A 13,540-nucleotide genomic window follows, 5' to 3' on the forward strand; every position below is an offset into this window, starting at 1 on the left:
TTTTTCACCCTGATTTTTTTTTTTGATGGTTTTCTTTTATTAAGCAAGTCATGGTTTGATTATTTTTTTGAATTTTTGTCACGTATTGTGCAGTGTGTGTGTGTGTGTGTGTGTGTGTGTGTGTGTGTCTATACATGGAGGAGGGATAACATTAGTCCATAATTTTGTAAGGCACTGAATATAATTGAAAAACTTTTGGTAACATAAAGATGCCCTCATTGTTGAAAAATTGAAACATTTTTAAATGCAGATAGGAGAACATGATTCTTTTTAGTACTACTGAGTATATTTGGCTTGAATACTTATAAGACTTGCTTTACCGCTTGGCTTTAGATTCTGCTTAAGGAAATGGTGAAAGATTTAATTTACTGTACTTTTATTAGAAGGTACGGAAATGTTTGTCCACTGGAACTTTCGTCGTCTGCTAGAATGGCAATTCATTCAGGAGAGGGAACCATTTCATTTTAATGCCTAAGAGCTGTTGATATATTTCCTGCATCTTTCAAAGGCATCTTTCATGCCACACAGGAAAACTGTAGCTTGTGAAGGAACAGAAAGAACACTTCTTACATGAGTCAACCTCAGCAAAGTTGCACAGCAGCTGTGCTAGGTACTGATGAGGATTACCACAGGACCCAGTTGCAGGGATTTGTGTGGTTGAGGAGACAGCTGGCTCCCTCAGGGGACCACTTTGAAGGAGATTGCAGCAATAATGCATCCCCACTGTTGCTAGTGGATATTGTGGCCATGTAGTACAAAACTGGTGCCAGATAAAATCAGAAAGTAATAAAAAGCAAGACGAAACTCAGAGATTTTAAATCTTAATGTGAGGGACTAAAACAAATGTCCTGGGCTTGTTGCATTCACTCATAAGGAAAAGGAGACAGAGGAAGGGATGCCTTTAACTCAGAAAACTTACAGAGACTTCAGTCTTTTCATTTGAGAACCATTTGGGTGTGTTGTGAAATAAAGTTGCAGAGTAGGCATGTTCAGATCTTTATTTGCTACATTTAGTAGGAAAGATTCTCCGCCCCCCCCGCCCCCTCCCCCTTTAACTACAAGAAGCCAGAGTTTTCCGTGCAAACTGAAGCAGGCATTGCAAGAATCAGATTCACTTTGGACGACTCTTCACATTCCAAGTCATCATTGCATTAGGCAGCACAATTCCATCTCTGGTTGATGGGCAGAAAAAGTGGGCAGCTTGCCAGGTAGACGTTTCCATGACTCCCAGCCCCCAAAGGTGATGCGTTTTTCAGCTAATTCAATGAAGAGTGGGCTGAACTTTGGGTCTAAACGAGACAATAGCTGCCTTCGCAGTATCAGCAGAATGGGTGATGGGAACGCACTCTACATTTGGCAGAGAATCATGTGACCTTACGACTGAGATTTTGTGATGGTGCCAACGGAGACTTGGAAAGCAGCAACCGTCCTGACTTTTTTCTTCTTTTTTAGCATGGCTCAGAAAATGGTGGATCTTAGAACTTGACTTTAGCCAGACTCAGCAAGAGACTGAGCTTTGCAGCACAACTTCGCCTTTATTCTGGGTTTTTGGCAGGCCACCAGGAGGCTGTCCCTTTCACGCCTGATAAATTCTGCTGCTTATCTCTAAATGGGAGGGGGGTGGAAAATGAAAGAACATATAAACAGAATATTGAGGCATAACAAGTGAATCCTAAAATTGTATGTGCTTTTTGTTTTTTGCTTTTTCTTACTGCTGATTTTTTTTTAATGTTAATACCCTTTCTGCTTGCTGAAGAATCCAAGTAGTTTTGTTTTGTTGTTGTTGTTGTTGGTTTATAATGAACAGGCATTTGAACTGGGCAAACAGGACGACAGCAGCAGTGAGCATGAGATCATTGCTGCAGTGTAGCAAACTGGCACCCTGCCTTCTCACCCTTTTGGTTCAGGAGACAAACGTGTGCAATCCTCATTTCTAAAGTCAGCACAGCCTGGAAGGATTCCTGGTCTCTCCCACCTTCTACCATTCTGCTGCCAGGGACGGCAAGGATTGGTGCAGCTTCTGCGCAGTGCTTTGTGCCTGGAATACCGAGAAGGAAGAAAAAGAAGACAAGCACCCTGGTCCTTTTTTCCAAGAAATAACAGGAGCCATGAAGAAAAAAAAATCTGAGTTTGTTCTACTCCATGCAACAGTGCTGAAAAAAAAAAAAAAAAAGAGAGACGCTACTGCTCAAAAACAAAAACAAAAACAAACAAAAATCCAAACCAAAACAAACCAAAAAAAAAAAAAAAAACAAAAAACCAAACCAAAAAAAACCAAAAAAAAAAAAAAAGCAAACATTGGCTTGTATAACTACAGAGACATCGCACTTTGTAAAGCAGCTTTGTAAGGCAGCATAAGCAAATGAGCCTTCTTTATATGTATATTTCAAAAAAAAATATGGCATAATAAGCAATATATTGCACTTGGTGAAATCGCACCTTTCATATCAGGTATAACTTTTTTTGTTGTTTCTTTTTAAGTCTACTGTTATATAAAAGGGGATACTTGAACTTTCAGTTTACTCTTTTATAGCTCATCACCCACCTTACTCTTATTATCTTTTTCCTTTTGCTCTCTTGCTCTAATCCTGACTAGAATAGAAACTTTAGTAAAAATAGAAAAATCTCTATGAAAAAGACAATACCTGTTTTTATTTTTGTTATACATAGAAGTTTTGGAAAAACATTAACATGTTATCTGTGCTTTTTGTGTACAGTATTAGTTTTTGCTGTCTAAGAAGAGTGAGTGTTTAGCCCTAGTTGGTAAAGAAACTAAATCTTTCATGTGCTGTGACTCATAATTTGAAATGTGAAAGAAGAAACTTTTTGAACTTCTAGAAAAGTGTTGTATTAGAATATGTATTAAACTTCTCTGATAACTGAAATTTAGTTTAGGGGAAGTTATATTTAAATTACTCACCAGGATTTCAGTATACCAGAAAAAGGGATGAAAAGATCATTTTCTCAGTTGCTAAGTAGAAAAAAGCTTTTTCCAGAATAATACTGACTTTTAAAATATATTTAAAAGAAGCATTTGTCTTACAGCTGTTACTGAGAGCGTTGGAAAAATCCATTAAGTATTTTAGTGGAGAAAGTACATATAAACTTGTATGTTTAAGGCAATATATTGGCTTAACAGATAAATGCATTGCATTCTAATTATTTTGTCTGTTTGTAGAAGTAAATTGCTAAGCAGTTTAAGCATTTTATTATAAAAACCCAGTTTTGCCTGGTTCAGTGGGAAAGGATTAACTGATGTATTGCACCTATTTTAATTTTTATTAAAACTGTTTCTAAACATGTTTAAAAATTGTTAAAGAGAGAAAATGCTTCTGAAATATAGAGCTTATATAAATAAAGGCTATAATTTGCATGTTAAGAATTGATACTATATTTTCCATGAAAAGAATAAACTTTAAGCAAACTGTTGTGCTTTAAAATCGTATTTTATTATAATAAAAATATATAGGGTATACAGTGAAAAACACTATAGAACCGATGAATTCTACCTTCTTATTTGTTATTCTACAAAGAATTGTGGGAAATTAAAAATACCCTATATACTGATAACATTCAAGTAAAACGTTTTATTAAGTTTATTGGTGATTGTTCACTAATTATTTAAAAAGTAGCTCTTGTTCCTTTATACTGCCTCAGCTAATGGAACATCAACTTTCACAGGCTTAATTAACATTTATAAACCTGTTTTCATGTTTCAAGATCCTTTAGTTGAAAAACATTATTTTAAATGTTATTTTTAGGAGCCATTAATCTCTACACTCTTAATTATCTTATTAAGCTCCATGCCAAATCCAAATCTCTTTTCAGCTTTCACTAGTTCATTGTGCAAAACCTAGTCCCTTCTTTAACAGCCATGCCTCCTTTCACTTTCAAAACTGTTACTGTGAAAACACCACCAACCAAATGAACGCATAAATGCAAACTATGAAACCACATTATATGTCATATGAGTAGCCTTGGGTGGGGCTCCATGAGTCTTCCAAGCCTTTAAAAAAAATACATTAAAAGGTTTTGCCCATTTTGATATTGTGTTTTCTTCTCGATCGTCTACCTTCATTCCCACCATCCACCCAGATGCTCCTCCTAAGCAGCAGTTGTCTGATATTTCTCCCTTTGTGGTTGTTTTAGGGAAAAACTTAAAATGGATATGAGAAGTGAAGAAAGTGATCATAGGAGAAAATCATCTCAGGTAAAAATAAAAAGCAAAAGAGCAATTAATGTTTAAATCTTTTAAAGAAAAAATAATTTTGACTGTGTTTAAAGAATTTGTTTCATACTCTTTATGGATCTAGCTGTTGGAACTGTCACTGATGGTTTAAGGATTTATAATATTACCTACTTTTGTGAAAAATTTTTCTCTCAGTTTGTGATCAATGTACAGTTCGGTTCCCTCTGAATATAGATCTATATATCCATTCCTATAACATAGGTGAAATACAGTTGAATAGAAAGTAATTTAGGAATAAGAAAAATTATATTTTGTCATTTGTCATACTATAAAAAAGGAAGTGAAATCTAGGGAAAGGGAATAAAGTCATGCTTTTTCTTTTTTATGATCTAATAAGAGAATGAAACCAAAATATACATTCTTATAGTTAAGATGAAATGCAGAACAAATATTGCCTTTTATTTCATGTCTAAATTTATGAATAGATGTTGAAATATTTTTACTACATTTGAATTCATGATTATTGACTGTTTTTACTGTAGTTTTTAATAAGTATGGGAATAGTTAGAAAACATAATAGTAAAAATTATATAGACCATGTTATCTATAGTTTATAAAAAACATTTTATTTATTTCAAAACATGCAAAAACACTAATTAATTTTTATGTAGTAATATTAGTTTTCACAATGAAGATATAATTAAAAATGATAAATATTGTGGATATGAGTGAAACGATTAATAATGTACAACTTTTAATTTTGTTGCCCTTGAGCCTGGAATCTTAAAAAACGTGTACGTGGCTGGCTTTATGTTTACTCTTTGTGTGTTTGCTTATTGTCTGGTGGTTTAAAATTTTTTTTTAATAACAATTTATTTTGCCCAACCTGTTGACCAGATGAGAGTTGTATGTAGTCATATAGTATGTTTTGAGTATATCTTTTTTGAACAATAAGTTTAAATATATTGTGTTTAAGAAACAAGATATCCTCTTTTATGCAACAGACCTGGAGTTTAAATGTTAGCGTGTGGTGGTAGTAATAATGCTATTAATGTGTCATTAATTTTTGTTTTCTGATATTAATTTATCCAAATATTGTTCATTTCAGTATTATTCCAACTACAGACACATATGTATATTTAAGAATTTAAATAACTTCCTGTGTTCTTTGCCTAATCAACAAAATCTTACTTGTTTTATGAGAAAGTTATAATATTACCAATTCCTTGAAACCACTAACTGAGGTTTTATAAGAGTTAAAACAAGCAGTCTAACTCTTACACAATTAGCTTAATAGTTAATTTGGTCTTAATTATAGGCTCATAATACTATATTCATGCCTCAAAATTACATAATTCATACATGCATGTATGAATTCTTTTTTATTTTCTTTTAAAATTCATCATTAATTAGAATAGCCTAATTCCAAAATATTCAACCTTAAAACAAAAGTAATCTGTGAAAACTCTTTCACTATACTATTTTTAAAATTCTCATGTATATAACTTGTATTTAGTATAGAATATTTATGAAGCCCTTTAAGTGGGAATATGCATACTTAGAGCATTTCAGCATTTAAATACTTATGCTAAGGGATTGATATTATTATTTTGGTCTCCTAACTTCGTCATACATTTACAACAAATTCTGCATTATGAGGCAGCCCATGTGAGACGTTGCCCATTGGCATAAACCCGTAGATCCGATCTTGTGGTGAAGTGGACCGCACAAGCTCGCTTCTATGGGTCTGTGTCAGTGTGGTAATCTGACAAAATGCTATACACAATGCAGTTAAATAATATTTCAGTCAAACTCCTGTTAAACTCTAGTTGTTTACTTTTGAAGTGACTATATTTTCCTTTGGTTTTCATGTATATATATAGATATATATATATATAAATCCTCACCTGTCTTACGAGGCAGGCTTCAGTTGTTGACCACTTGGAAGGGCTCATAGCACAGCCATTGAAGTTTAAATCCGAGTATATTAAATTGCTTAAGAAATTTGAATTTTTTATAGCAAGGTTTGCGCCAAGCTCTGAATAGATCCTGTTCAGAAACTTCTGTTCACATTCCAGTGGTTAGTGCAAGTCATCAACTTTAATAAGAAAATTAAAGGCTATAACTGGATTTTGTGTCCCTGTTGAGCCTAGTTCTCTTTATAAATGAAGCTGAATGATACTGACTTTTAATATTATTAATTGCTGGTGGAATTACTCCATGAGAGATGTCAGAAGACATTTTATATGACCTATGCTGGAAACCCAAGAGGTTAGGATAGTCCTAGTAGATACATATTAAGTTTATTGGTAAAATGTTAGAATATTATATCTACATCCTTGCCAAGTCCTTAGGTATATGGCTGCCATATTTGGAGGAGCTGACTGAAGATATGATAAGGAGTTTGAAGCAACATTGGAAGCTGTGTGCATCCGGGTTGAGGTAGTAGGTTGTATGGTTTAGAGTTACACCCTGGGAGTTAACTGTACAACCTTCTAGCTTTCCTTGGAGCACACTTGAGCCATCGAGGAATTCTTCATCATTTTAATCTAATCGAGCTAATTTCTGTGCAAGAAGGTTATGTGTCATGAGTATTTTAGATAATTAAAATTATCCTTTGTCCGTAAATATTAGATTATTATATTTGCATCTGCTTATAAACTCTGGCAAGATGGTATTTCTGATAGGTTGTTACTCTATGATTAAACATTTTTAAGAATTGGTGAGTAGTGACAAACTGCATTTATATTGCAGCTTTCATCATCATAGATTCACAAAATTTGGCACTTAATTTTGCAAACTTGTCATTGGTCTTTCTATTTTTATTGGCTACTTAGACACTACAGTTAAAAAAGGAAGTCTGCTAGTGTCAATGACTTTCACAGCACATTGTCTGAGTCTTTCTTATGACACATCACTTTCTCCCTTATGTTATGGCTATCTATGTGCTTGTTTATTTTTTCCATACTAGACTGTAAGCCCCTTGAGGGCAAAGTCCATGCCTTATTTTTCATTGTATCCCCTGCAACGCCTTACACATAATAAGATCTATTTATTTATTGGATGAATGAATGGAGAAGATCTCACCCTGTGATGAGTTTCTATGGAATATTTGAACGAATTACAACAGTGGTCATAAATCCGAGTTTTTTAAAATTTGTCCTAAAACTTACCTAAATTTAATTCACAGAATGCTGTGCATCAGCAACATACTTGACTTGTTTTTTGACTGTGTTTGAGTATGTCTACTCATCATAGACATATGATTTAATTTCAGACTGCTTTTTCTCTAGAATAAAAATAATGGACCAAGTTCACTTTTATTAATAAGTTCATTACAGTTTATAATCTTACATTTTGATTATGTAGATTTCTTTTGACTTTTTAAAGTCCTTGATTTCCAGATGAATGATTTTCCTTTCAGCATGTCTTATAAATCAGCTTTTTGTATACTGTATACTTTCCTTATCTTTTATTTTTTATTTTTCTACAGCTATATCTGTTGAGTAAAACAGGAACAACTAAACCAGAAACGTATTAAGAAATTAATAACAAATAAGTATATGAAGTATAATTTGAGGATTACATTTTTGCTTGAAGGAAAGGCACCTACAGTATTCTGTCTGTACAAAGCAAATTGGTCTCTTTGGAGTCCATTAGCTTCATGCCAACTTTAATGGCAGTGAATGGTGTAATTTATATAGATTGATTTTCAGTCACAGAATTAAATAGCTGTAGATATTATACCTTACTTAAACTCCCAGCATGAAACATTGAATACATAAGAAAAGGTTTTTAGATACAATTATATGTTAAGAACTATAAGATCCTGGCTATGTGGTGATGAGATTTCTATAGAACACTCTGGCATCCAGAGGTCTCAGAATCTAGAATTTACCAACAATGGCAGTGAAGAAGGAACTTTCGAATTACCAAGGGGAAGAACACATGAGCCTTAGAAGGCTTGAATACCAGTGAGTTCAAGCAAAATTATTTGACTGCTATGCAGAAGTTAGAAACTAGTAGTCTCTGAGAAAGAAAAGTCTTTTCAAGGACTAATCAAGAGATAATGAACAAGGGTCAGGTGACATAGACAAGAGAGTGAGAAAGAGAGGGCTAGAAGAAACAGACAACTGAGTGGTAAACAATTACATCTTTGTAAATAGTTTAGCCCTTGAGAGCCTAGTTCCCCTTGCATGTGTATGTGTGCATTTGTGTATCCCAGTACTCTGTGTACAGATTTGGAGACCAAGTCATGTACACATTGAGGACCAAATAAAATACTATTTCCAATAAATGCCTGTTTCCATACAGTGCAATAGAGTTAAATATATCGCAGAAGACAACTATGATGTGCAGTTTAAGGATAATTTTATAAAAATACTATGACAGATGTATAGAATATCTAAAGTGAACTGGTATAAAAGAGTACCTGAAAAGTGACAAAGATGTAGCTATGATCCACTGTGTTAGTCTTGCAGAAATCATAACTCTGAAGGGCAGAGGATAAAATTAGCCTCAATGAAGAAAATAAAGAGAATACTACGTGGGAGAATTATGCTTTCACTAGTGATTAATAGTAAATTTTGCTCTTCCAGGTCCTTTATTTCTGTGAAAAAAATGGCGAATGACAAATATACAAACTGACAAGATTATTTTTAAAGAAACTAAGTTTCAGGACCACTGCTGGTGTCTATATCTAGAAATAGTTAAATTATGACTAAGAAACCATGGAGAAACTTTGTACATTTAGAAAGTTAGCATTCAACTGGAGAGCAACTATGTAGATGGAATAATTCCTTTAAGAATTTTAAGTGGTCAAGTTTTACTCTATTCCAAGGTTTCCACATTTGGTAACAAAGGAAGTGTGAAAATTCAGGAAACAAACATCAGCAAATCATATTTTACTTAACTAATATCTCTTTTGGTATTTTTGGGACACTAAATTTAGGTTCATAGTGGCTGATTGACCTTACATGCTTTGTGGAATGAGGCAGGAAGGAGTGAGAGTAGGAAGGAAAGAAGGAAAGAGGGAGAAAGGAAGGAAAAGAAGGAAAGGAAAGGAAAATGAACTGCAAAGCAATTGATTGGACCTTACCAGAAAAGTCTAACTTAGTTCATAATAATAGCTCATAATATTATGAACTAAATTGGCCAAAGTAACTATGAGGGAATCAGATAAATCACTTGGCAATTGGACTGAGTCTTCTTGGAAACAATCCAGCAGTTCATGAACTATGTTATTAGAATAAATGAGTCACTTTCTGTAAATAATCATTTTGTTTCTCTTATTCCCTATTACCAAACACTGACTCATGAGCCTAGGTGATTCCCCAAATGATGTGATTCAGGAATCTGCCACCCTGAGCATTATTTCACACCCGTATCTAGTTTCTCTTCTCAGAATATAGGAATAACTCATGAGGCCACTGATGTTGGCTATACCCACAACAGCCCCCTAAAAGACTCCTAGGGAACACCCATGAAAATCATTAAGTGAAGATTCTGACATAATCAAAAGAGCATTTATCTCTCACTTGCTTACCAATTCCTGTCATCCACTACTACTTCCAAGCAAACCTGCTACCAGTTGATATCATGTTCTTCAAGATCCATGTATATCACCTCTTCATCCACAAAGCTTTCTCTCTTTCTCTAAAAGGGAATTTCTCAGTTTTAAATCCTCCTAGCCCTTGCAGCTTTTATTCCCACAGGGTTTTCTCTAACTTCCATTAGTAGTGAATCCAAGTGCCCCAAGGGAATGTGACCTGTGACTGACCTTGTACCTCCTGCAGTATACATATATTTTTAAACTATTGGATTGAGTTGAACTTTAAGTCATTTATAGGCAATCGAACTTACACACATCTTAAACTATGCTTCAGCAGTAAAATCCTGTGTTATTCAAGATATTTCTATACTCTCCAGAATATATCATTGTGGGATGAGCAGGGGTTTTTTTGTTTGCTTGTTTTTAACACTGTCTTGATTAACAGGCCAGCCTTGATTAAGTCTGTCATATACCATTGAAGGTTATTTATGAAACTAACTAATCTTTATTATTTTTAATAAATCTAAGCCCCTTGCATACAGAAATATGTATTTTCGAAACTCACAACTCTTACCATAGTGCTCAGCTTATAGGATGAATTGAAGAATTCTCTGGTGAATAAATAGAATTTTTTTAGTGAAATAAAAACATTATGTGATACAGTGGAGTAATTTTATATTTAAGTGGACTTCTTCCAACTTTTAAAATTTGGAATTTAAGAGAAATTAGGGACATCACTTTTAACTATTATGAAATCTGTTTGATGGTGTTTCTTAATTTTTAAGTTGGTGTTGTCTGTGTGTGCCTTCATTTGTAACCTCACTCTAAGCTATGCAGAATGTGTGAGTTAAATAAACTACCAATGTTTCTTCCCCACCCCATCTGATCCCTCTTAAATCCCAACTTTGTTACTTTTCACTGTGAACTCTTGGAGCACCTACTTGACTCCAATCATACTCAGCCTTGCATTTCCCCTTACTTTTTATATGTTTAGATAGCAAGTAATAAAGTTAGTTTGTAAGCCGTATAGTTCATGTATACTTTTACGTAGTAGGCACTTAAGTAGTACTTGATGTAAAGTAAAAATAAAATCTAGAATTATAAATGGTAAAAACCTTAGAAATCAATTGGCCCACTTTCCAGGTGACCAAACTGGGTCCCAGAATGTTTAATGATTTTGCAAGGGTCAATCCACTAGCTATGGACATAGCCCAGATTTCTATCCAGGCCAGTGATCTATCCAAGAAAACATACTTTATGTTTGCTATCAATGGATTTTTGATTAGTAATTTTTGAGTAATTAATCTTAATTAACTGATTGAAATGAGATAAGGTTTTACTACTGAAAGACTACAAATAACACTATCTTCAGATAAAAGTATAAGTATATAATTAATATTATTTAAAATCAACTCCATATCCATTTAATTCTTTCTTTTCAAGTACCAGTGCACTCTTATTCTTCTAGGCATAGAGAGGAATTTACCCTCCAGTTCCACTGTGATACTTCTTCTCCTTCCAGAATCATTCTCTAGAAGTACGGCCTAGCAGTTCGTGGTATATCTTAAGTGAAAAGGGAAGAACTATGAACAGGTTAACTTCTTAGCATTGTGTCGCTTAGGAGAATGGAAATTAATATGAAATGGTAACCATAACTAAGTCCAGCTTCAGAGCTCAATTACCTATGCCGCCCATGAGATATGCAAGATAACACGATGTAAAACACCTTACCAGGGGTCATGAACTTAAATAACTTCGGGTTCTAGGCTGTGTAATAAGCCAGACTTAAAGACAAGAGGAAGTGAATGAGGACTGTGGTAGACCAAAGAAACCACACTTACTTTCAAGATATTCCAAAATGACTTCAGCGGTCCCTCTAAATTTGGCCCCCAGAGTCAGCCAGTTCTCCATCTTTAGTATGAAGGTATCACATAGTAAAGCAAAATTGCAATAAAACTGCTTTTTTGTGATGAGCCTAACCACATCTTCTCTTCTGGTTGAACTAGATAATTTGGAGTATCTTTGATACTTTCAGGTAATTCTAAGGAGTATAAAGAAAGGTAAATTATTGCACACTTACATGCTTATGCTGTTATTTCAAATAGACATGTATGATTCATGATAGTCTAAATATTTCCTTGAATGTAATTGACTAATGAAAAGTATTCATTGGTCAAGCAACAACTACCAATTACAATATTATTACAATATTATTTTGTTTAATGAACAAAATGTAGTAGTAGAAATTGTAGTAGTCTTAGTAGTAGTACGTAGACTTTCATTTGCATCTAAATCTAGATGTACAAAGCAATGAAATTCTTATGCTTCTTATTTCTCAACGAATTAATGTTATAGATAAATGGATAGATAGCATTTTCAAGTCAGAAAAGAATCAAAAAGTTAAATACAGTGAACATAATTAAAGTTGAGTGTTCTCGTCTCCATATAAAGTCTTAGACACTCAGGCAACTGGGTAGACTTCAAGAGTAAAGTAATAATATTGCTGTTAGTTATATTTTGTGTTATAATTAAAAGACCAGTTATGCATAAATCTGGAATTAGATCAGGTTCCTGTTCATAAATTTTTCAATATAATTTAATCCAATGAAAAATTTGGCAAATAGAAATGACACAATCAATTATGAAAATGCTGAGTTTATATTAATAAAGAAGGCATGTGTTTGCAATTTTGCTATGCATAGTAGAAACCTTCTTATTTAATGCAACTGGGATCAGTAGTTGAGTAAATTCACAAAGACTTTTAAAGAAACTGTTCTTAAACTTAATACATGCATATGGTACATATTTTGTTTAAATTTTAAAACTTGATTATACGCTTATTTGCCAGTATTTTGAATTTGGCAAATAGAAATGATGCAATCAATTGTGAAAATGCTGAGTTTATAGTAATGAAGAAGGCATGTGTTTGTAGTTTTGCTCTGTGTAGTAGAAGCCTTCCTATTTAATACAGTGGGGATCAGTAATTGAGTAAATTCACAAAGACTTTTAACGAAACAGTTCTTAAAATTAATACATGCATACTGTACATATTTTGTTTAAATTTTAAAACTTGATTATATGCTTATTTGCCAGTATTTGCCAGTGTTTTTAAGTAAGCCAAGACCTGTTTCTGAGTTTGGTTTGCTGATTATAGATCTTAGTCACCTTTTCTTTCTGTAAATCCCATAATGCATCATCTTTGATTTCTAATTTTGATTGCTTATGTGTCTTTAAGTGCAAATCCAATACAAAGAAATCTGAAAGGAGATTCCTATTTTTCTCTATGATTTTTTTCTAATGTTGTCTTACCTACATTTTACACGATAATATTTTTTAAAGTGACAATTTTATTGTCTTTCCAAAATTTTCAGGTTTAGAACACCTCTCATTCTTTTACACTCATATTTAAATTGGTTTAGATAATATTTAATTAAATTATACAATTTTATATTAAGCCAATGGACATAAACTGGTTTGGGAACAAACATAACTGACTGCCAACAGGCATAATCTGGTTTGGGAACAAACATAACTGATTGCCAGCAAGCATACACATCACTTGGTGGAATTAAAAATACTTGGGTGTTCTAGAACTTCCTGAGGTGATGTAAATGTTCTCTGCACTGTCCAAAACAATAACCACTGGCTATATGTGGTTAGTGTGACTGAAGAACTGAATTTTAAATTTAGTTAATTAAAATTTAAATAGCTACATGTGGCTAGTAGCTAGTATATTGGACAGTACAGCTCTAGAAAGTACTTTACTTGTTTTTAGCATGCTGGTGGCATCTGTCGAAAAT

This window comes from Lipotes vexillifer, unplaced genomic scaffold, assembly GCF_000442215.2.
Source record: "Lipotes vexillifer unplaced genomic scaffold, Lipotes_vexillifer_v1.1 scaffold729, whole genome shotgun sequence".
Classification (NCBI taxonomy): Eukaryota; Metazoa; Chordata; class Mammalia; order Artiodactyla; family Lipotidae; genus Lipotes; species Lipotes vexillifer.